Here is a 21,736-nt window from a genome sequence, read left to right as displayed (position 1 = left end):
CGGCTCAGCCAATCAGATATTAGGATTGGAACTATCTGTTTTAGAAATAACTATATAGCACTGCCACAGACTGGGCAATTATAGCCATACCTGGAAATCATATTCCCAAACCAGGTGTAGCCTCCTGCTGCAGGCCCTCTTTTGGCCATTCTGTCAGCAGAATGGAAATTGACTATGATATTTGTAATTAATATAATCAAATAATATATAGTTTCTCAGTAACACTGTTATCGTGAAATGTGAGAAGGATAGATATTTACTCAACTAGTGATTCAAACAACAGCCAATCAGAGAGCTAGAGTGTAGAAAAGGCAAAGTGACTGACAGAGGAGCTGCATGTAAAACACAGGCAGATAAAAGCCATTACCATGTATGTAATGTATTGATCCAGAGGTCAAGTCACTTTCTTTACAATTTCAAGTCAGCTGGCAGTTTATAGTGAAATATTTCTCCAGCTCTCACTGTGAAATCAGCGTTTCTCAACCTCATTTTAATCCCCAGTTTGTGCTTTCGCTACACATAAAAGCCCAAACAGGTCCGATCCACTAAGTGCTTATTAGGCAACATACATTAAACGTGGATCACTAAAGCGAGGAAGATCAGAGGGGCTATGAAATCCACATTTATATCACTGGGTGTGCAATCAAAGCATAATGTAGGGGCGCTCGTTACGGCCTTTCAGGGTTACTGGGTGATTGTGTGGCCAGAGAGATCATGAGAGGAGGAGAAAGTTCACTGGTTGAAATATGGGAAGAACATACTCAGCAAAGTGGATGTCTTAGGAAAAGGAAGTCCTGCCCTTCACTCTGCTAATGAAGGCATATCATTCACTTTGGTAATAAAGACATAACCAGATAAAATGCAGTGCAATCTGGATCACATGCTTTCTTATATTTGCAGCTTCAGTGCAGGATGGAGAAATTTGTCAGATTTACTGTTATATTCATAAATTCTGAACATGCACCACCATGAATTAAAGCAAAAAGCCATGTGAGGCCATGTGTAACTATGATTTTATCATGGGGAAGGGTGTTGTTAGGCACGACATGAAGCGGCGTAAAAATTCCTTCCCTGTGCTTAAATCGCAGTAACGCATGGCCTCAAGTGGCTTACTGCTTTTATAAAACGGTGGCCAACATAAAATATGATAAAATACACAATTTTAAAAGCCCAAACATAATATTTCTCCATTTCTCAACCCCATTTAATCCCAAGTTTGCGCTTTCATTACACGTAAACGCACAAACAGGTCCGGTCCAGTGAGTTCAGCTTTGTTTGTGTCATGTGATCTGAGGAGATCTGGGAGTTTGAGTTCTTATTCGTAGCCCAAACTCGTTATGTGTGATATTCTCTCTGTTTGCCTTGCCATTTAGTGTGAGCGCCGTCATGCCAAAAAGACAAGAAATTCGGTGACAAACTGACGTTAAGTTGGTGATGTTCTCCATTTTAGAAATCTGTTAAGGTTTTAGAAGTTGTGTAGTGGACGCCCAGCCTTAGGGCTCCCCAAAAAGCTAGAGATGGCCCTGTACAAATGCAACAGAGCTCTGAAGTTGCTCTGATAACAAACTAATATCTCTGTGGTTTAGCTTAAACTAGAACATTTGAAGGTATATATACTACAGTTTTAAGCCCTATTCAGACAGGATTGCTTTTCCAGGGGGAGGTGGGGCAATGTTTACCACAGAAGTTCTGGAATGTTCATGACCAGTTTGCTCAGGATAAAAAATCTCAGTCTAAATGAGAGAGATGGGAGGGGCTACCTGATTTACACACAGCCTTCACTTCAGAAAAAAAGTAGAAAACATGTTAAAACATTTAATTTAGCAGCTGCTTCGTTTACTTAATTTACCTGGCTTTGAATGCACTGCATGCTTAGCACTGCCTTAGCTTGGGAATTCAAAGCAAACAACTTCACTGCACAAAATCAACCTTTTCTGTAATTAATACACGTTTTGAGTTGTTCACGTGAGATAGGACTGTAGCATTACATTACATATCAGCTTGCTTGTAGCCACAGAGAACACGAGTGCTTCTTTGAGCCTTCATACTTCAGAAACTCCTTTTCTGCAGAACGTGATCGCTTTTTCACTGACGTGTCGATTAATATAACCTAAGGTTATTTCTACAGCTCGTCTTATAGAAGGTAAAGGCACCAGAATCTTGACTGAAGCAGGAGAGCAGTTGGTAAAAATGACTGACATGACGCATTCAGACGGGACTGAAATCACCGTGAAATGGCAGTAAAAATTACATTACCCACCTCCTCATGTAAAACTAATCCCGTCAGAATGGGGCTTTAGACTCACTGCTGTAGAGAGTCGCTCTCTTTTGTGCAGGCGCGTTAAGCAGGTGCATCTCAGCCGTCAGCTGTAGCCTCCACAGTGCGTTCGAGTATAAATTTTCACAGAAGATGAGATGTGACAGTGAGCTGAGAGAAGACGATCATTAGTCGGACACAGCTGGTGCTTGTTCTTAAACATCATCTTCATGTGTCCCGGGCCTAAAAGTATCAGCCAGGGGATGAACTGGGCAGGAGATGCAGGACAGCCACAGGGTGCTCCAGCAATTCATTACTAATTAGTATTTCTTTTACTCTAAACAGAGCTTAAGACTGTACTGGGGTGATCTCACCACTCCTAGCTTTCCTTCTTAGTTATTCACTAAAAGCCACACAAATCTCTACCAACTGAAAAGTGCAAGAGAAAACCCAACAGTCCTTTCAGCACTGTACTTAGAAAGAAATAGCCAATTACAGTAAACATTTAAAAGCCTGTGAATCAGGTTAAAATGATTCAAGCTGGTTCAAAAACAGACCCCTGGAAATTAAATCGATTTATTTATTTGGAGTAATGTTTTTTTTGCAACCATCTTGACGAATGTTTTGGAAATCCAGAGACAATGGGCCTCATTCACCAACCATTCTTAGGAAGAAATTTCGGGTAACACTTTCTATGAATGTCACCTTTGTAAGCATCTATAAACACATTCATAACATGTTATAATGCATTCATAAGGCATTATAAACATGGCTATAAATATTTATTAAAATGCATTACATGTTATAGCCATGCTTATTATGCATTATGAATTGTTAACATAATACATTATAAGTACTGATCATAACAAATTATAAGAGCTCATAAGTTGTATTTGTCCGCTCTAAGTAAAGTGAAGCGTACTGTACTAAAGCCTCCTCCAGTGTTCAGAGTGAGGCTTCAAGTTGAAGTTTTTACTGAAGGATGTACTGAAACACTAAAACATTCACAGTAAAGCACATTACAGGCTTCAAATGTCAGAGTTTAAACTAGTGCTGCCATCAGTGTTTTACCCAATGTGGGAAAGGTAATGTTCACCACCGTTAGCTTGGTATTTGTCTTTACTTTACGCTCTCCAAGCTGGGACTGACTTCTTTGGCACTGACATTATAACATGTTATTAACACTATTTATAATGCATTATATTAACAATTCATAATGTATAATAAACATGGCTATAAAGTGTAATTCATTTTTATGAATGTTTATAATCATGTTTATAATGCCATATGAATGCATTATAACATGTTATATATGTGTTTATAGATGCTTACAAATGTGACATTCATTGAAAGTGTTACCGAAATTACTTATGCAGTTTTCACGAAGATTCTGACTCACCATTGTTTTCTTATTTGGGATTTGTTCTGAGGTAAGAACAGAATCTACACACACTCAAGAGCACAAAGGAGTGAACAGTTCTGCGGGTTAAGAACACGTCATGAATCTGATGTAGACTGTTTCTTAGGACCTTTCTCAAGAGCACATTTAAGAGTAAACTTAGGAAGATATTGTTGTGTTGCGAATGATGCAAAAATACACTATGAAATCTGATTTGAGTGTCCAGACTGAGCTGCATCTGTAAAAGTCCAACTGGAATTGCATTTCAAACCACCTTGAAATGTGGTTTGGATCCAGTATGCAAAAATCAGACTTCATGTTTTTTTTTTGTTTTTTTTTGTTTTTTTTTTGTCCATATTATCACAAATCAGGATGCAATCTGGATAGACCAGTATTTGAATTTGGGCTGGCAGTCTGAACAAGGCAATAGAGCTTACCCTTCAGTTCAGCTCTTAAATATCAAAATTTGAAAAACAACCTTTACAATGTTAATTTCTTATATCCTCTCTATGGGGACTTCTAATACTTTTTGGCCATTCTAGGTTAAACATGGACATTTGAAGCATGTAAAAGATGAACTGTGTGTTATATTTAAAGTTTGTAACAGACATTAACATAAATCTTAATTTGAAGTGAAGTACCTCAGTTTCACAGTGACTCTTTCACTAATAGAGTCCTGAAAGAGCTGCTGCCTCTGATTCCCTTTTTAACAACCGACTGAAACCTGGTTAGACTATAGCTCGTATTCACAGTCAGTGATCTAGAACTTCCAGAAGACCTAGAATGACCTTTTTCCTCAACAAAAACATGATTGGCTCATTCCTCTGTCATTTCTAACATCTAACATGTGAAGCCTTTAGTTCAGCTCCTGAAGTCCTAACCAATGGGAAAAGTCTGAAAAAAGGCCATATCTGTCTAGATACCAAAACGAAATAAAATCCTGATTGGACATTTTTCTTTTAAGTAAGAGCATTACTACAATACTTGCAGAGATTAAATACAATAGGCATGATGATTCTATTGATTAGTGTTCTTTGCATTGTGAAAGTTTCTACACATTGATGGAAAATATTCTGAAAATAGTTCTATACAGAACTGCATGAAAAAAAAAGGTTCTGTATAGCACCAAAAGGGTTCTTCTATCGTTATGATGTCAAGCTTACAACAATACCAGAACCCTTTTTGGTGTTATATAGAGCCCTTTTTAAAAAAGATTCTATATAGAACCATCTACAGCACATTCTCCATCAGTCTAAAAACCATTTCACCATACAAAGAACCATTTAAGCATCCTGAGGGTTTTTGAGTGCTCTATTGAATATAAAAGAACTGAAAATGATAGACAGGTATTTTTTCATTCTCTGAAAGCTCCTCACTAGGAGTTTTGCAAACATGGTCAATAAGTGGACAGACTTGCCTATGAGGACTTTGCCTGGAACTTATTCATTCATGTGAGTTTCACACTCATCTAGTGAGCTATGACTCCTCTCAGTGAAGGCCCGAAAGTGGAGCCGGCATGGAGATGACGTTATGATTGTATGTTTTATTGTTTTCATGATTGTCAGGCAGGGTGATGCTATGAGTCATACAGAGCTGGTCATGAGTCAGGAAAACTCTACAAGCTGGAGCTGGAGAACTGGAGCTGGAGCAGCACAGGTGTTACTTTATGTGCCGTGTGAGAACGGAACATATTGCAATGTGCTGTTGATGTTTTCTGAAATCTTGAATTCTTGAATATTTTGCAACATGCACTGCACATCAGAAGTTTGGGGACTGTAAAATATGCTGTTTATCTTATAAAAATAAGTAGCCTGGCTGCCTTTAAAATGTATTTAATAAAATTTAAATGGCTAATAAATGGCATAACAATGATGCGTCTTGCATCCTGTTAACTTATTATCTAAAGTTGAATAAAAATTCTGAATTTGACAGTTTTAATTTGTTTAAGTTAGAGCACCAAATCACTTTACACAGTAAAGTTATATAAAAATGAGTAAATGAGCATTTTTGTCATGTTGGTTTGCAATAATTTAATTTTAAAGCCTGCACAATTAGAAAAGATGGTTCCTAAAGGGTTCTTTAGTAAAGACAATAGTTTTCTAAAGAACCATGAACACTCAAAGAACAAATCGTGGTTCTTTGCATTATGAAACGTTCTTCAGATTGATGGAGAATGTGTTGTATATGTTTCTATACAGCATGCTTTTGAAAAAAGGTTCTGTATAGCACCAAAACCGGTTCTTCTATAGTTAAAAGCTTGACATCATAACAATATCAGAACTGTTTTTGGTGCAATATGGAACCATTTACAAAAAGGATCTATGTACACTCTTAAAAATGTTTCTTCTTTATTATTCTTTAGTAAATAAAATGGTTCACAACACTTAAAGAACCCTTTGCATGATTACAGGGTTCTTTGCATTGTGAAAGGTTCTTCACTTTGATGGAAAATATGCTGAAGATGGTTCTATATAGAACTGTATGGAAAAAAATAGTGCTATATAGCACCAAAAGGGTTCTTCTATTGTTATGATGTCAAGCTTGCAACAATATCAGAACTCTTTTTGGTGTTATATAGAACCCCTTTCGAAAAGGTCCTATATAGAACCATCTAAAACACATTATCCACCAACCGGAAGAATGATTTCACCAGGCAAAGACCCATTTAAGCATGCAGGGTTCTTTGAGTGTTCATGGTTCTATAAAGAACCACTTTCTTTACTAAAGAATCTTTGAAAAACTTTTTTTAAGAGTGCATGCAGGTCAAATAAGTAGATAGACAGATAGACAGATAGATAGATAGATAGATAGATAGATAGATAGATACTTTATTGATCCTGAAAGAAATATAGCAGTCACACCACACAGGACAGTAATAATAATAAGGGTGAAACAATATAAAAAGAAGAATAAATACAAAAATCATATCTACAGGCATATATACAAATATATACTATATATACAAATATACTGTAGCCTGAGATGAAAGGCAGTGCAATAACAGTATATAATGACAATATTGAATAAATAAGTACATATATTGGTACTGAAAATCAATATGTGCATATATTGGTACTGAAATATTTGTAACAATAACTTAAAAACCAACAAACAAAACAGCCGATACATTCTCACATACATTCAAACAACCAAAACAACATCTGAATATCTGAACATCTGCTCCACTTTAGCTGCAAAGACCTGGCCTGGAGCTGACTGCGGAACAGAACATGAATGTGCAAGTTCCAAGTGAAGCTGAGAAAAAGCATCAGACCATCCAACTTGCCAAATATGATCTGGAGGACGTACCACCTGTCTACGAAGAAAACAACAGGAATTGATTTTGGATGCTGGACATAATTGACAGAGAGCCAGAGGAGCTCTGGATGGATCTCATCAAAGATGAATCAAAGAACAACTTGGGAAGAATGAAAAGGAGAAAGAAATCAAAGTGGATGACAGTGATTCAGTGGAAATGGCAGAAAAAGAAGAGGAGCCAAAATCAAGGAGGATAAAGATCTTTCAAGAAAGCTAAACTGCGAATTCCGGAGAGCTGACTGTGAGGACGAGGACCAGTACTACAACCTCTCACTGAAAAGAGAAACAGTTGTGGAAAAACAAGGATTGTTTTCCAGAAGAGAGAACAAAAATTTCACCCTCATATTAACCCCTTTTAAATGGCCAGGGCCCACCGGCGGGCCCAGAGTTTAGGTAACACTTTATTAGTCATGGTCCTTTGTAGATGATTAATAAACTCTTAACAGAGTATCAGTAACACATCAACAACATATCACTGAAGTGTCAGTAGTGAAGCATCTGAATACAGTGAAGTAAATATCTTGTAGATGTGCTGTTGATGCATTACTTATATTAGGTAGATGTACTGCTAACAAACAAATTGTCAGAACAAAATCTCGTTTTAGTCATAATTTGAAAATGCCTGTTGCCCTTTACATTGTATGTAAATTTCATGATGAACCAAATGGCTCAAAATTACTTGCAAAAAAGTCTGGTTCCATTGACTTACATTAAAAGTGAAGTTAATTTTTTGCTTCTCCTGTAAAGTTACCTGTGGCATGCGCCCGCCCCCCGGGCCCCGACGATGACGGCCGCGAGAGCCGGCAGGAAGGCGGGGCCCGAACACCCTGCGGCGACGAACCTCGGCCGCGACGGCAGGGAGAGAGCCGCGAGTGGGGAGGGGGCGGAGCGCAAAGCCCGAGCTCCTCCGAATAACCCGAGTGACGCGAGTGACGGCGGGAGGAGGAGGAAGACGGCGACGGTGCCGGCAACGAGAGGCACCAGGGCAAGGAGCGAGTCCCGAGCTCCGCCGCCGGGGCCCCGCCCCCTGTTACGCAGCGAGGCCGCTCCATTACACCTCACGTTCGACGCGGGCGGCTGAGCTGCCAGCTGGGGGCGGTGACGAGGAGGCGGAGCAGCGAGCTCTCGTTCCCTCTCGGCTCAGGAGCGCCTTTTAAAAGAGCTGAGAGGGAGCGTCCTCCTTGAGCCCGGGGTAGCACATGCCGTGCTACAGTGGTGCCGAAACCCGGGAGGAGGACGCCAACGCACCGAGGGAGTCTCCGCGGCTTCTCCGGCAGCAGTCGGGGGCTCAGCCGCCCGCCGCTGTGTAACCGGGGGCGGGGCCCAGGCGCCCCTAATCCTAGCCCTCACCCTGGCCCTAATCCTAACCCTGACCTTAACCTCAAAACAAAACCTAATCCTAACCCTCACCCTGGCCCTAATCCTAACCCTGACCTTAACCTCAACGTAAAACCTAATCCTAACCCTCACCCTGGCCCTAATCCTAATCCTCATATGTTATAGACATGTTACTGAGAGTCTGTTGAGTGTTTGTTTCATCTAAAAGGACACTCAAAATAAAATGTCACCAAAATCTCACCCTTTTATTAAGAGACGTCAACAGACAAGTAATAATAGATCAAACAACAATCTGAGAAAGATGGAGGGAAAACACAGCAGACCTCTAAGAAATATGTCCATTTTTGTTTCACATTCACGGTGCAAAGCTGTCCCTAAACTTTTGATTGGCAGGGTACTGACAAAATCTTGGGCTCTCTTTACACAGTGAAAGTTTCATGCATGTTGTGAGTTGCCTGCATAATTTCTCGTGCAACCAGACAGTTACACAAAGCAATACGTGATATTGTTCTCACTGTAAGGCCAAAAGATGTTATTTACATATTTGCAAGTTTTGTAATCATTTGTTCTTTTTCCAGCTCTCATTGCTGCTGTTTTTATTAATCTACCTTTATGAATGTAGCTTACCTGATATCTCACTCATTCTGTGCTAGAAGCACTGCACAGTCTGCATCTCATACACAGCAGATCTCTACAGAAATATGTCCATTTATGTTTCACATTCGTGACACAAAGCTATCAATAAACATTTGATTGGCAGGGTACTGACAAATCTTGGGCTGGCTTTACATGGTGAAACTTTCATGCGTGTTGTGAGTTGCCTGCATAATTTTTGTGCAACACGACAGTTACACAATGCAAGTAAAAACTAAGTTGCATGCAACATTGTCACTCCGCTACTTAGCCAGATTAAAAACTTGTATTTTTGATACACCGTATTGTTCTTAAGGCATCTGTGTGATGTTATTTACAATCTTTGTTCATTTTTCAGCTCTTGTTGCTACTGTTGTTATCAATCTATTTAGGGTTTTTTTTAGCATATATTTGAGTATTTTATCTGTGTTATATATATGCCTTTAAAATAAAAGTTTAGGTAACCTTTATGAATATAGCTTACCTGATATCTCACTCATTCTGTGCTAGAATGCACAGTCTGCATCTCATACACAGCAGACCTCTATAAAAATGTCCATTTTTGTTTCACATTCATGACACAAAGCTATCACTAAACTTTTGATTGGCAGGGTGCTGAAAAAATATTGGGCTGGCTTTACACGGTGAAACTTTCATACGTGTTGTGAGCTGCCTGCATAATTTCTTGTGCAACTTGACAGTTACACAAAGCAATTACTAAACAAAGTTGAACACCACATTTAGTGACTCCACTTGTCAGCAAGCAAGCAAGCAAAGTTTATTTATATAGTGCTTTTTACAACAGGTGTTGTCACAAAGCAGCTTTACAGAAAAATCAGCATTACAGAAAGAAATCCGGGTCCAAACCAGCCAGATTAGAAACGTGTATTTTTGATACACCATATATTTCTTTGCTGTAAAGTCATCGTTGAGATGTTATTTACATATTTGCAAGTTTTTATCGTCTTTAATCTTTTTTCAGCTGTCATTGCTTTTGTTTTTCTATCTCTGTTCTATGTTTTGAGGGTTCTTTACTGTATATTTGAGTATTTTATCTGTCGTGTGTATGTTTGCCTTTTAAATAAACGATTAAGTATCCATTATTGATATAGCTTACTTGATATCTCACTCATTCTGTGCTAGAAGCATCACACAGTCTGCATCTCTCTCTCTAATTTTCATCCTTTGGATCCCAATTGAATCTGAGCTCTGTGTAAATTAGGGAGCATCAAGAGAGGAGAAATGAATTTACCAATGTTCCTCTCAATGACAGCAGGCAGACTAAAGGAGGGTAAACAGGGGCACATGCAGCCGTTTAAACAGCTGTTGCTATTAGCTGGCTAGTTATGTGATCATGTGATTCTGTATTGCCGTTTTGATTGGTTGTTTCATGAAACTTGTTCTACAAAGTTCAGATGCTTGCAACTGTTGCAGTTGCATTTCAAATGAGTTGCAGGGCGCTTTATGCAATAAGTGCAATTTAGTTTCATGTAGGTTTCAAGCAACTAAAGTTGCATGAACATTTCACCGTGTAAAGCCAGCCTTATATTTTATTCTATACAAGACTCATTCTGCATGCCTTAAAAGAGAATGTGATGGAAGAGTATGAAAGACATGCACACACTATTTTGTTTTTTGTTTGTTTCTTTTTTTGTTTGTTTTTTTTTTGTTTTTTTTTTATGGTATGCTGTAAATGAAAAATCACATTGCGGTTCCTGGGCCAGATTACTAACACGTTGTCCAGGGGAGCAGAAAAGGCTCATCTTTGAACCTGCTCTGGTTTCAATTAGCCCTGCCTTCCAGCACCTTCCTCTTTGTTGGAATCTTTTAAGACAGTGCCTGGAGAACCAGAGGAGGTTCAAAGCAGGCGCTGGATTATGGCTGTTTAAAGTTCACCATTACTGATGTAGGACCTGAAAGAAGCAGCTGCTCCTCCTCAGCATGAGCAAACAGCAGCTGCTCCCACTGTTCAGACCCCAAAACCTCAGGCCCAAGTGCTAGACGCTATAGAAGCCACACTGACGGAGCCTAAAGAACCCTATAGCTTTACTGCACCTGCTTACTGAGAGGAGAACAAGGGATGTGGAAAGAGAGAAGGAGGAAAGCTTGTGTTGGCAAAAAGAAGCCTATAGTAGGCTGTTGTAAGCTGAATGGATGTTTTATAGTTAATAATAATAATAATAATAATAATAATAATAAGCAGCTCTGAGCAGTCACACCTGAGCCTAATGTTATCAAAGGGGTATAGAAGTGATGAAAGGGGTGATGATTACAGGTACAGGTTGGGGGTTAGGAGCTCACCTATAATGAGGTTGACAGCCACCACCTAGCCTAGTTCACTGAAGATGCCATAACAAAAATAGAAAAAAGGAAATGTAATTTTAAACACAACACATGATTGCTGACCTGGTTACTATAACAGCTGACAGAAGACCATTGCAGGTTAATTAACCCTCTGGAGTCTGAGGGCATTTTCCTAATTTTTGCATATATTCTTAAATGTGCCTTTAAAGGCACTTGCACACAACATGATTATTAATAATAGGATAATTCGGCCCCAATGTTGCAGCAACTTCAGCGGCTACAAACATTTTATGTACCATTTGAAGTGACTGAACGAAAAATGGAGGGTTATTGACATGATGGGTCAGTCCTCAGTGATTTCTTAAATGTCTATTGGTCAGTTTTATGCAAAATATCAACAGACACACAAATCCAGTTCCACACGGTGAGAGGCAGATGACGTGTATCTCAGCCCCTCTTCATAGGCTCATAACTCTGGATGTGAGTCACATACGATCTCGTGATAAGATGGAATGGAAAGGGTGACTCTACACATTCAGGAAATGTTTGAACCGTTTCTGTGCTGGATCATCTCAAAGATATTAATAGGAACTCTGAGAAACATCTAATTTGATGCACCGGTGCATTGGTTGACCCCAGAGGGTTAAAGCTGCAGTTACACATTTCCACCAGAGAGGTCTCCAAATCACCAAAGCTTACATAGTGCAGCTTTAACCTACCTTTTACGGCACTAATTGTAGATGTCTACTTTACTATGTACCTAGTTCACTATATGTTGGTAAGTAGCTTACATTAAGAACTAGCATAACTCAGAATAATAAGCAGAATAATGTTGTTCAAGTGTTGCTATTAAAGAAGCATCATTCTGTGTCTTATTGCAGAGTTTGTCTAAAACTATAATATTACACAACTAATGGCAATTAGTAAACATTGCCATTGTGATAGCGTCCACCAAAAAGTGGTGTTGACCCAAGGACATCTTTATCAGTCATGCTTTTTTTTTGGGGCTGCTTTCTTCCAAGAGAGGAGGCCCCTCATAGCTACCCCCTTGATGTAAAACCTTCCAACATTGGGCTGTGGAGCAGTGGACCTGTGTTCTCTGGAGTGGTGGAGCTCCATCCAATACCTTTGGGATGTGTTGGAGTGATCCAGAACTGGCCATCCAACATCAGTACCTGACCTCACTAATGCTCAATCAAATCCTCACAGCAATGTTCCAACATCTAGCGTAAAGCCTTCCCAGAAGAGTAGAGGCCGTTACTGCAGCAAAAGAAGAACAAAGTCCCAATGAAACACTGAAACACTGGACATATAATGGACTTGTGTACCAGTTTTCAGTGACATAAATGATTCTGAAACAACATTTAAATTAACATTAAAACCTTAAGGACATTAAATAGTATGAAAGACAAATGAAACACAATTGAAACACATAAGAGAAGAAATGGCAGGATAAAACTCTCATTTTAATCCTTGCTAGGTATCAAATCTGTCTACATCCTGTGGATTTTCAAAACCCCTTGTGAAAATTTTAAATAATTGAATGATTGGCCCAGCACTGATTTGTCCATGTCTATTGTTGTGCTGTGCTGTTCTTCACATAAATGTGTGTTTTTGAGTGTGTTGATCCACTTTTCTATTGTCATGGCAGGTTTGCCGCTGCTATTTGACCACTAAACGCACTAGGCTACACCTGCTGCAATGCCATGTTTCTGAACATGAGTGCTACATTTGTCACCCGTGACATTAACTCAGGGTAACACAAAGCACTCCATCTTTGTTCTCATGTGATGAAAACATCGCCTGTCAATCTAGAACTGTGAACAATAGATGCTGAGCGTATTCAAATTCAGCTGAACTATTCCCACAGAATTACTCCATTAGCAGCCACACATCACTGACAGTGACTAGCCTACAAACTAGCCTAGCAATGCAGCGTCCCTCGGCTACAATGCCCCAACAGGACGTTATCAGACAAGACACCGCAGTGGTACATCTGCTGACGAGGAGATGAAAATGTCAATCTGACTGGGAAATGAGATTGTCCCTTTCAGGCTTTCTCAGCATGTGGGCTGGCTAATTAGCTTACTTGCCATTGCTGATATCAACGCCTAGACTTAGCTCGAAGGATATTAAGGAACAAATTGGCTTAATATAGTCATATCTGTGATTATGATAGAAATAGAATGAAAAGAAAAGGGATTTTGTTGTATATTTGGAATGTTTGGGTTGGCAATGCAAACATGCTTAGTAAACAAGTTAATGCTGAGCCTCAACTTGCTGATTTGTGAGCTAGCTAGTAAGTCATGTTCACTTTATTTGGTTGTAAACAGGTACTTTTTATCTGTAGATGGCAGTTGCTAAGTGGGTCTTACCACTGCACCACTGGGACAAGTATGTTTTAGTAATACAGGTTTCTGTATGGTGTACAACTGTAGATGTTCTCTCTGCAAACACAAAAATGTTTATAATATGTTTATAAATATAATCACTGTTGTCGAAAGAAACCTTGTATCTCCAAAATGATAACTTTACAGGAGTAAATTTTAATGTAAGTCAATGGAACCAGGATTTTTCATTCATTTCTTTTAGTCCATTCATCATGAAATTGACATACAATGTAAAGGGCAACAGGTACTTTTTTAAATTGTGTCAAAAACTGAAAAACATCAAAAATGGAGACACAAGGTTTTCTTCTGTCAACAGCGATGTCTTTTTCACTATAAGGAGACATAATAAGGCCTTTTCAAGGCAGCAGCTGTTAATTAACGGCTGTAAATTACTACTTATTAAGCAACAACTCAAATGAGACATTTTCCAAAGCATTTTTTATTTTTATTTCTATATTATATATCATAATCTTGAGAGCAACCTTTGCCTTAGCGTTGGGACTTTAATGTGTTTGTTTTCTTTCCATTTTCAACAACACTTCAGTCACAAATCACCAATTAGCTCTAAAGACAAACTCAGCTTTTAATCTAAAGTGAATATTTCTAGTTACTTTGTACTAAGGAAGGTGATACCAGTTGAAGGTAAACAAGGAAGAAGACGGCAAACTATAAGATCAGAGATAAACAAACCACGAAGATCCAAACAAAAGATAGAGTATTCTGGAGAAACAGTATCCACATGGTCACCAGGAGTTGGAAAGGACTTAAGAGCACTAAATAAATAATAAAATATAATGCAAAAATGATGATGTATAAAATTGCTCTGGAAATGCTTAATTCTACCTTATAATTGCTTAATAAAGTAGTAATAAGCATCCAGTTAATTACCAACTACTAGCTTCATAAGGCTTAATAAGAGCATAACAAGGGCCCCTATATTGAAGCATTACACAAGTCATGGACAGGAGGGCTTCTTTACAGATTAATGATTACTTGTAAAAGCAGCTAATTCAAAATATTTTATATCAAAGTCTAATATATAATCTGATTATGTTCCACTACGTTTGGATTACTTGTCTTCAAGTCATTTAATTGAATAAAGACAAAAGAAAAGCTATTTCAGGACGACTTTAACTGAACACAAGGAGAGAGGAACTCTGCATGGACAATGCTGTATGCAAACATTTGGCACTCCTGACTGGATTAAACGTTTTGTTGGTTTCCTAAGTTAAAATAAGTTAACCTGTCCTCTACAGAGACACACCTCTGCACACTTTACTGCACAGTTACTGTTCATTTGCTGAATTGAACATATTGGGGATGGATCACAAAATATGGCTTGTGCAAAAGTTATCGCACTTTCTAAGTTTGTTATATATTCTTTTCCAGTATAGCAAATTTTCAGCAAAGTTTTTATTTCAAGTGTGTTCTCTACAGAGCAGAGGTCACTAATAGATGGGCAGTGGTCCGAGACCCAGACGCTGTCCTATGTGGACCTGGACCTATAACCAATAAACTATGGATAATTATTGAATTTCGATGGGGTGGTCCTATTTTATTCAGCCTAACTTTTCTAGCCTTTACGGTACCGGTTTAGCAGCCAATCGTGTGCATTGTAAGTATCACACGTGACGCTACTCAGCCAATCAGATCTGTGCATTACGATGAGCACTAAGACTCGAGTGAGTGATGCACACACAGGGGAGGAATGAGGCGAGACACAGCAGTCGGAGAAGAAAGTGAGTCAGAGGGAAGTTACTTCACTCTAAAAAAGAGCAAACTGACAATAAATATTGTTGAAATTTGACTGAATTGTACTTTATTTGATTTGATATTCAGTTGTTGACTGTATAAGATGTTGATATACCTACTAGGCTACTTCAGTAAACAGTATATGGCACTGAATCATGATGTAGGTTAGACATTATGATGTTCCGGACCTTCGCTTGAGGACATTTTCTTTAACTGAATCTTATTGAGTTGTAATTAAATACCCCTGATCTAGAGGATGCATTAACTTATTTTCAACAAAACATGTAGTCCCTCAGTTATGAGTGAACACTGTGGTTTGAATGTAATCCTGCTAGTAATCAATCTATGTTTACAGTATATCTGTAATCTCATTAAATGGAAGATGGAATCTGATTACTGTTACATATATTCCATCACTACCCAACTCTGCCATAATAAAAATTAGAATTAAATAGAACATTACTAGATTATTTCATAAGCAAAGCAACACTTTTCCTAATGAATACTAATCATAAAGTCTCAGTAGAGCTGTTAAAATCGATGCTGATCCGTCAGTCACTCAGATCTCCATCCGTTCAGGTCTCCTGGTCCTCACTTCAAACAGAACTGATGGAGTGAGTGTTGTGAGCCAGACGCTGCGTGAGCCTCGCTCTAATCCTGCTCCAGCCTGGCTGCGAGTGCTGAGAGGACTCTGGCTGTGGCTGGGGGCTCAGACAAGCATGCCCCCCCCATTGCAGGTGAAACTGGATTACATCACCCAGGTCTTGGCTGAGTAACGGCTCCTTGCCTAACACGTGCTAATGCTCTCTAAATCTATCATGTGTGTCAGGATCCAGCTGGAGCTCAGGGTCACCCTCACCATCCATTCTTTAAGACTCGGCCTGTCTGGCTGATGGATGGGGTCACTCAGAGGTAGACTACTTCCCCATCACCAACAAGCGTACAGACAGATACTCACACACACTCGTCTCTCTCTGCCTCCGACAAACAAGGGGAAAAGTCTGACTCTGCACTACACACAGAAGTGCTGTCTAACCTGGAGAGAGGAATTAGCATTAGCATTACCTTTGTTGATTTCAATGGGACTCTCTGTGAGCTGTGTCAATTTTAAGGGTCAGTAAACCCCCCCAAAAAACAAAATGATGGCCTATTCCATTTCTCCCTTTTTTACAAGAACAAAAAATATAACATTGGCACAAGTTGTAACATGTAACATTACGATAGAAGCATATTTTTACAGAGTAGCGAAGCACTGGAGCGCATTTCTCCGACTACGACATCTTTAAACACAAAGCTGAAGTTAGTTTCTCAAGCACCAGCTTCTTATTCAAATTTTCCATTCCACCTTAAGTGTTGCAGCTGTTTCTTTCTGGCACCTGTACAATAAACCATTTAAGGTGGACCACTCGAATAAGAGACCTTGTTACAGTCTTTGAGTCTTACATGCACTTTCACAAATACACTCGCTTACACAGCTATGAATGTTTGACAAATTTTAGAAGTTGTATCTCTAATTAGCCTATTTATTAAATCTGCTTTGTTTATATAAAAGTTGTGCCTGCATAAAAGATGTTATTAAGTGTTATTAAAACGCCATCTCGCTCTCACTTAAGTTAGCTGAAATGTCTGAAGAGCAACACATCTCTTGTACGTGCAGTTCGGAGATATTCCCAAATTCCTGGTCTGTCAATGAATCTTGGGGCTGGGGGTTAGGAGGCCACAGTGACTCTTTTTGTCCACAAAGGGAGTCTTAGACTTGAAACTATTTGAGAACTAGTGCTCTAAATTGATAGAAAATCTAACTTTTCTAGCGGTTAGCTAGCCAGGCTCTTCAGTTTGCTCAAAATATTTCAGCTGAGGTTATGTAGAAGTTATTTAAACTATATCTTATGACAGAGTGGCAAAGGCTGTGTTTTAACAGGATGGTGTATAATAGCGAGGGAAATCGTTGTAGCCTTACTGGGAGAAAAACAAAATACTCACTTTCAATTTCTTAGCTGCATTTAAATCAGGATTCCTGGAAATGAATTCACCTGAAAGAGACTGTTCTAGGCGGTACGGTGGCGAAGTGGGTAGCGCTGTCGCCTCACAGCAAGAATGGCCTGGGTTCGATTCCCGGCCGGGCGACCAGGGTCGCTTCTGTGTGGAGTTTGCATGTTCTCCCCGTGTCTGCGTGGGTTTCCTCCGGGTACTCCGGTTTCCTCCCACAGTCCAAAAACATGCAGACATGCTAAATTGCCCCTAGGTGTGAGTGAGTGTGTGACTGTGTATGTCTGTCTGCCCTGCGATGGACTGGCGACCTGTCCAGGGTGTATCCTGCCTTCCGCCCAATGACAGCTGGGATAGGCTCCAGCACCCCACTGCGACCCAGAAGGATAAGCGGTTTAGATGATGTATGTATGTATGAGACTGTTCTAACTACCTGCTGATTGGGAGAACAAGAAAATATTACAACCACAGTGGAGACCATGTAGCTGCCCACTGAAAGAGAGGACAAGGAGAAAACATTACAAACAAGTTTGGGTCCAGCATTAAATTAAGTCTCTTTAATAACAATGTAACTGTTGCAGATGTAGATGATATTAGAGTAGTACAGCTTATGTAAAAACACATATGTATCAACTTCAGTTTTGATTCATGTGATTACACAAGTGTATCGTGATAGTTGTAACAGCATATTTTGCTTATGTAATTACACATGTGTAACAGGGTGAACTTGTTTTCCAGGAGGACTTTACTGAGTGTCACAGTGTCCAAGTCAAACATGTAACATCATGCAACACCTAAAACACTTGAGTTGGTGGAAGCATGTTAATCAGCCAGTAACATGAAAGAATGGCCAGTCAATGGCCAGCCACCCTGGCCACCCCTCTCTGGCTTCACCACTGCCTGAAAGTACTTGCCCTGCACTCTGTCTTTATTTCATCCTGACATTATTTTAGCACTGAAATCTGAGCCAATGACAGAAGGTAACTTTCATTGGACATCTGTTTTTTGGCATCAAAAGGGATTTACACTGTTTAGCTCCTAGGGCTATCTTACACAGCCAGCCAAACATATAGATTTATAGATTATACGAAGGATTGCCAAGATTTAAATAGCTCGTATCAAGGAAAACTGAATTTACAGAACATTTTCAAAACATACATTCACTATCCAGTCAGTTCATTTATGGAAACTAAGCTGCATAAACAACCTACTGTGAGTTAATGTGTATTATCATTATCCAATAAATTATTCAGCTATTAATTAGTCAGCAAATAAATGTACTATTTATCATTCAGTATGTACTATCAATTGTTCAATAACTACTGTGAAACTAATGCATGATGATAGTGAGGAACTGAAGTATCTTACACACTGTAATCCCGCATTTTGTTTTAACTCAAATAAATTAAGTCTGTTGTACATAAAACTCAGTATATCCCATATATTGCTCAGCAATTTTAAGTTAAGGGAACGTTTTTGATGATTTTGTACACTCAAATGGCATTTTTGAGTTGAACTAACTTATCGCTATTTAGTTTAGTCTGTTGCTATGGCAACTTTGAAACCCCACATTCAAAAAATGACGACATTTCTGTTGGTTTTAATTGTTTCTTTCTCATTAAAGTTGCTGAACAAATGTGTGAAACTGAGTGAAGCTAAATACGCTGTAAAATACAGTTACATGTTTGTTTTGTAGACACGATTTTATTAGATAAAACGTATAATTCTTTCTCATTGGCTCCTGGCTCTGTCTATTTGCATACTGAGTGTTTCTTTCCATTTGTTTTACTCATCGTCAGTGTGCTTTCATTCCACCCAGGCTGCCTTTCCTCAGGCACATGTTTATTATATATGCTTTATTCAGCTGCCTGACGTTGTGTTGTTGGCTAAGAGTGAAGGTTATCGTTCTCTTTGCTGATGGGAGGGCGTTAGTGTTGGTCAGTGACCATGTTCACAGTATAGGTTGACCCTTTGGTGTTTAGCGAAGTGGTTAATATCACTTAAATAGAAAAAAATTCTCAATTGCCTAATGAAACATATAGTTAAATTGCAATTTTAAGACATTGAAATAAAATAATTAGAATTTATGAGTTGCACAAACGTATGTTTATGTTATCCTAACTCAAAAATTATAGTTATTCTAACTCAAGCTTTCATTACACATTACTTAATTTTTTTAAGGCAACCGGTTTCCTCAAATGTTTTAAGTAAATTCAACTTATCCGGACTTACAGTGCAGATCCTCAGAGCTGAAGGGGTTAAAAGCATTTCTACAAGCACTCAATATAAACAGCTAGAAGCTGTGATGATGGTACACAGAGGCCCATAACAGATGCAGTCGTGATGTCTGCCTTCATTTTCATCACACTTGATCCTTAGATCCTGCTCTGGCTGAGTAAACTCAGCTGATGATGGATTCTCCTCCCGCAGAGGATTAGACCAATCAGAGAGGCTGCCTGAATCAGGTAAACATACCACAGGAATATTAGTTTAAAACTTTTAGACCATCTACTGAAAACTTCCTTAAACGTTTATCTTTACCTTGAACATCAGCTTCAATTTAACACAGCCACAACTAAAACAATGACAAAAGCAATAACAATAGCTTTACTGTTATTATTTTAACAAGACAAAAAGGGCAATTACACAATCAACAAATGGCAAGGAGAACTGGAAAAGGGCAAAAATGCTTGACATTCCTACAATTATTCTTGCGTTCTTCAGATTCTATATCTATCTGTAGTGCACAGTGGAAAGAAAAAGTATGTAAAACCTTTGGAATTACCTCAATTTCTGTATTAATTGGTTATAAAACACAATCTGTTCCTCATCTATATTACAAATACAGACAAACACAATGTCTTCAAAGCTAATAACAAAAAAAAATCTAATCTTTCATTTCTTTATTGTTCAATTTAAGAAGTTTTCAAACCCTTTTTTGGCAGCAATAACAAGCAAGCATTCCCAATTCAAGAGGAACATTGGATCATTCTTCCTTCCAAAACATCTCAATCATAATCTTTGGATATCTGGGGTGAACAGTTTTCTTGAGATCATTCCACAGCATCTCTATTGGCTCCTTTTAAGCCATTCTGTAGTAGATTTACTTTGATGTTTAGGGTCATTGTCCTGCTGCATTACTCAGCTTCTATTGAGCTTCAGCTGTGGGCAGCCACCCTGAGATGATCCTGAAGGATACTTTGATAAGCTTGGGAGTCAAGTTTTCCTTTGATAATAGCAATGGGTCCAGGCTCAGAGGCAGCATATCAGTCCCAATTCATGATACTCCCTCCACCATGCTTCGCTGTTGGGATAATGTTTTCATGTTGGTATGCAGAGCCCTTTTTAGGCCATACCTAGTGCTGTGTGTTCTACCCAAACAATTCAATCTTGGTTTCAACAGTCCACAAAACATTGCCCAGTACTGGCAACTTCAAGCATGCAGTGACGTTTTTGTTTGTTTTTGGGGGAAGCAGGGCCTTCCTCTATGCCTGTTCAATGTTTTTTTATAAGGTAGATTTATGAACAGATATGTTTTAATGATTCAATCAAGACTTTAGCTGTGAATCTATTACTTCACTGTGCATATTATGTTTTTGGAGTAAGCTTGGCTGAGTGCCCACTTCTAGGGAGAGTAGACACATAATGAAATTGTCTCCATTTAGAGTGGTGAATACCTAAACTCTGAGGTTCTCTTACAAAAGGAGAACATGAGGAAGCTCAAACTCTAGTTTTTAAACGATTCATTAATTAACTGAAGGAAAAACGTTTGCAACACCTATATCATCCATGTGAAAAAGTGACTGCCCCCCTAAACTGGTTAGAAGTTGCAAAACTGGTTGCACCACCTTTAGCAGCAACAACTGCAACCAAACTGGAGATCAGTCTTTCACTGTGGAGAAAGTTTTGCCCACTTTTCTTTGCAGAATTTCAAGCAAAAGAGGGCTATTAAGCATGAAGTGCCAATTTAAGGTCAAAGCATCTCAATGGAGTTCAAGTCAGGACTTTGACTAGGCCACTACAAAACCCTAATTTTGTTTCTTTTCAGTCATTCAGAAGTGGACCTGCTCTTGTCTGGGTTCTTTTGTGACTTCCTCTTGGAGGACTTTTGGTGGGCTGCGTAGTTCTGCTTAATTCGCTACTGTTTCAAGTTCTCTCCACTTGGAGATAATGGCTGTCACTTCGGTTCCCATACCGGAGCCTTAGAAATGCCTAGCTTTTTCCAGACTACATTTCAATAGCTTTCTTTCACATCTCTTCCAGGATTTATTTTTATCATAGCATAGTGTACTTGTTGAAATCTTTTATCTTATTTAATGTTGCTGAAAAGGTTATATTTAGTTATATTTAGATTTA

The sequence above is a fragment of the Colossoma macropomum genome, unplaced genomic scaffold, assembly GCF_904425465.1.
Source record: "Colossoma macropomum unplaced genomic scaffold, Colossoma_macropomum, whole genome shotgun sequence".
Taxonomy (NCBI): domain Eukaryota; kingdom Metazoa; phylum Chordata; class Actinopteri; order Characiformes; family Serrasalmidae; genus Colossoma; species Colossoma macropomum.
This window is presented reverse-complemented; position numbering follows the sequence as displayed.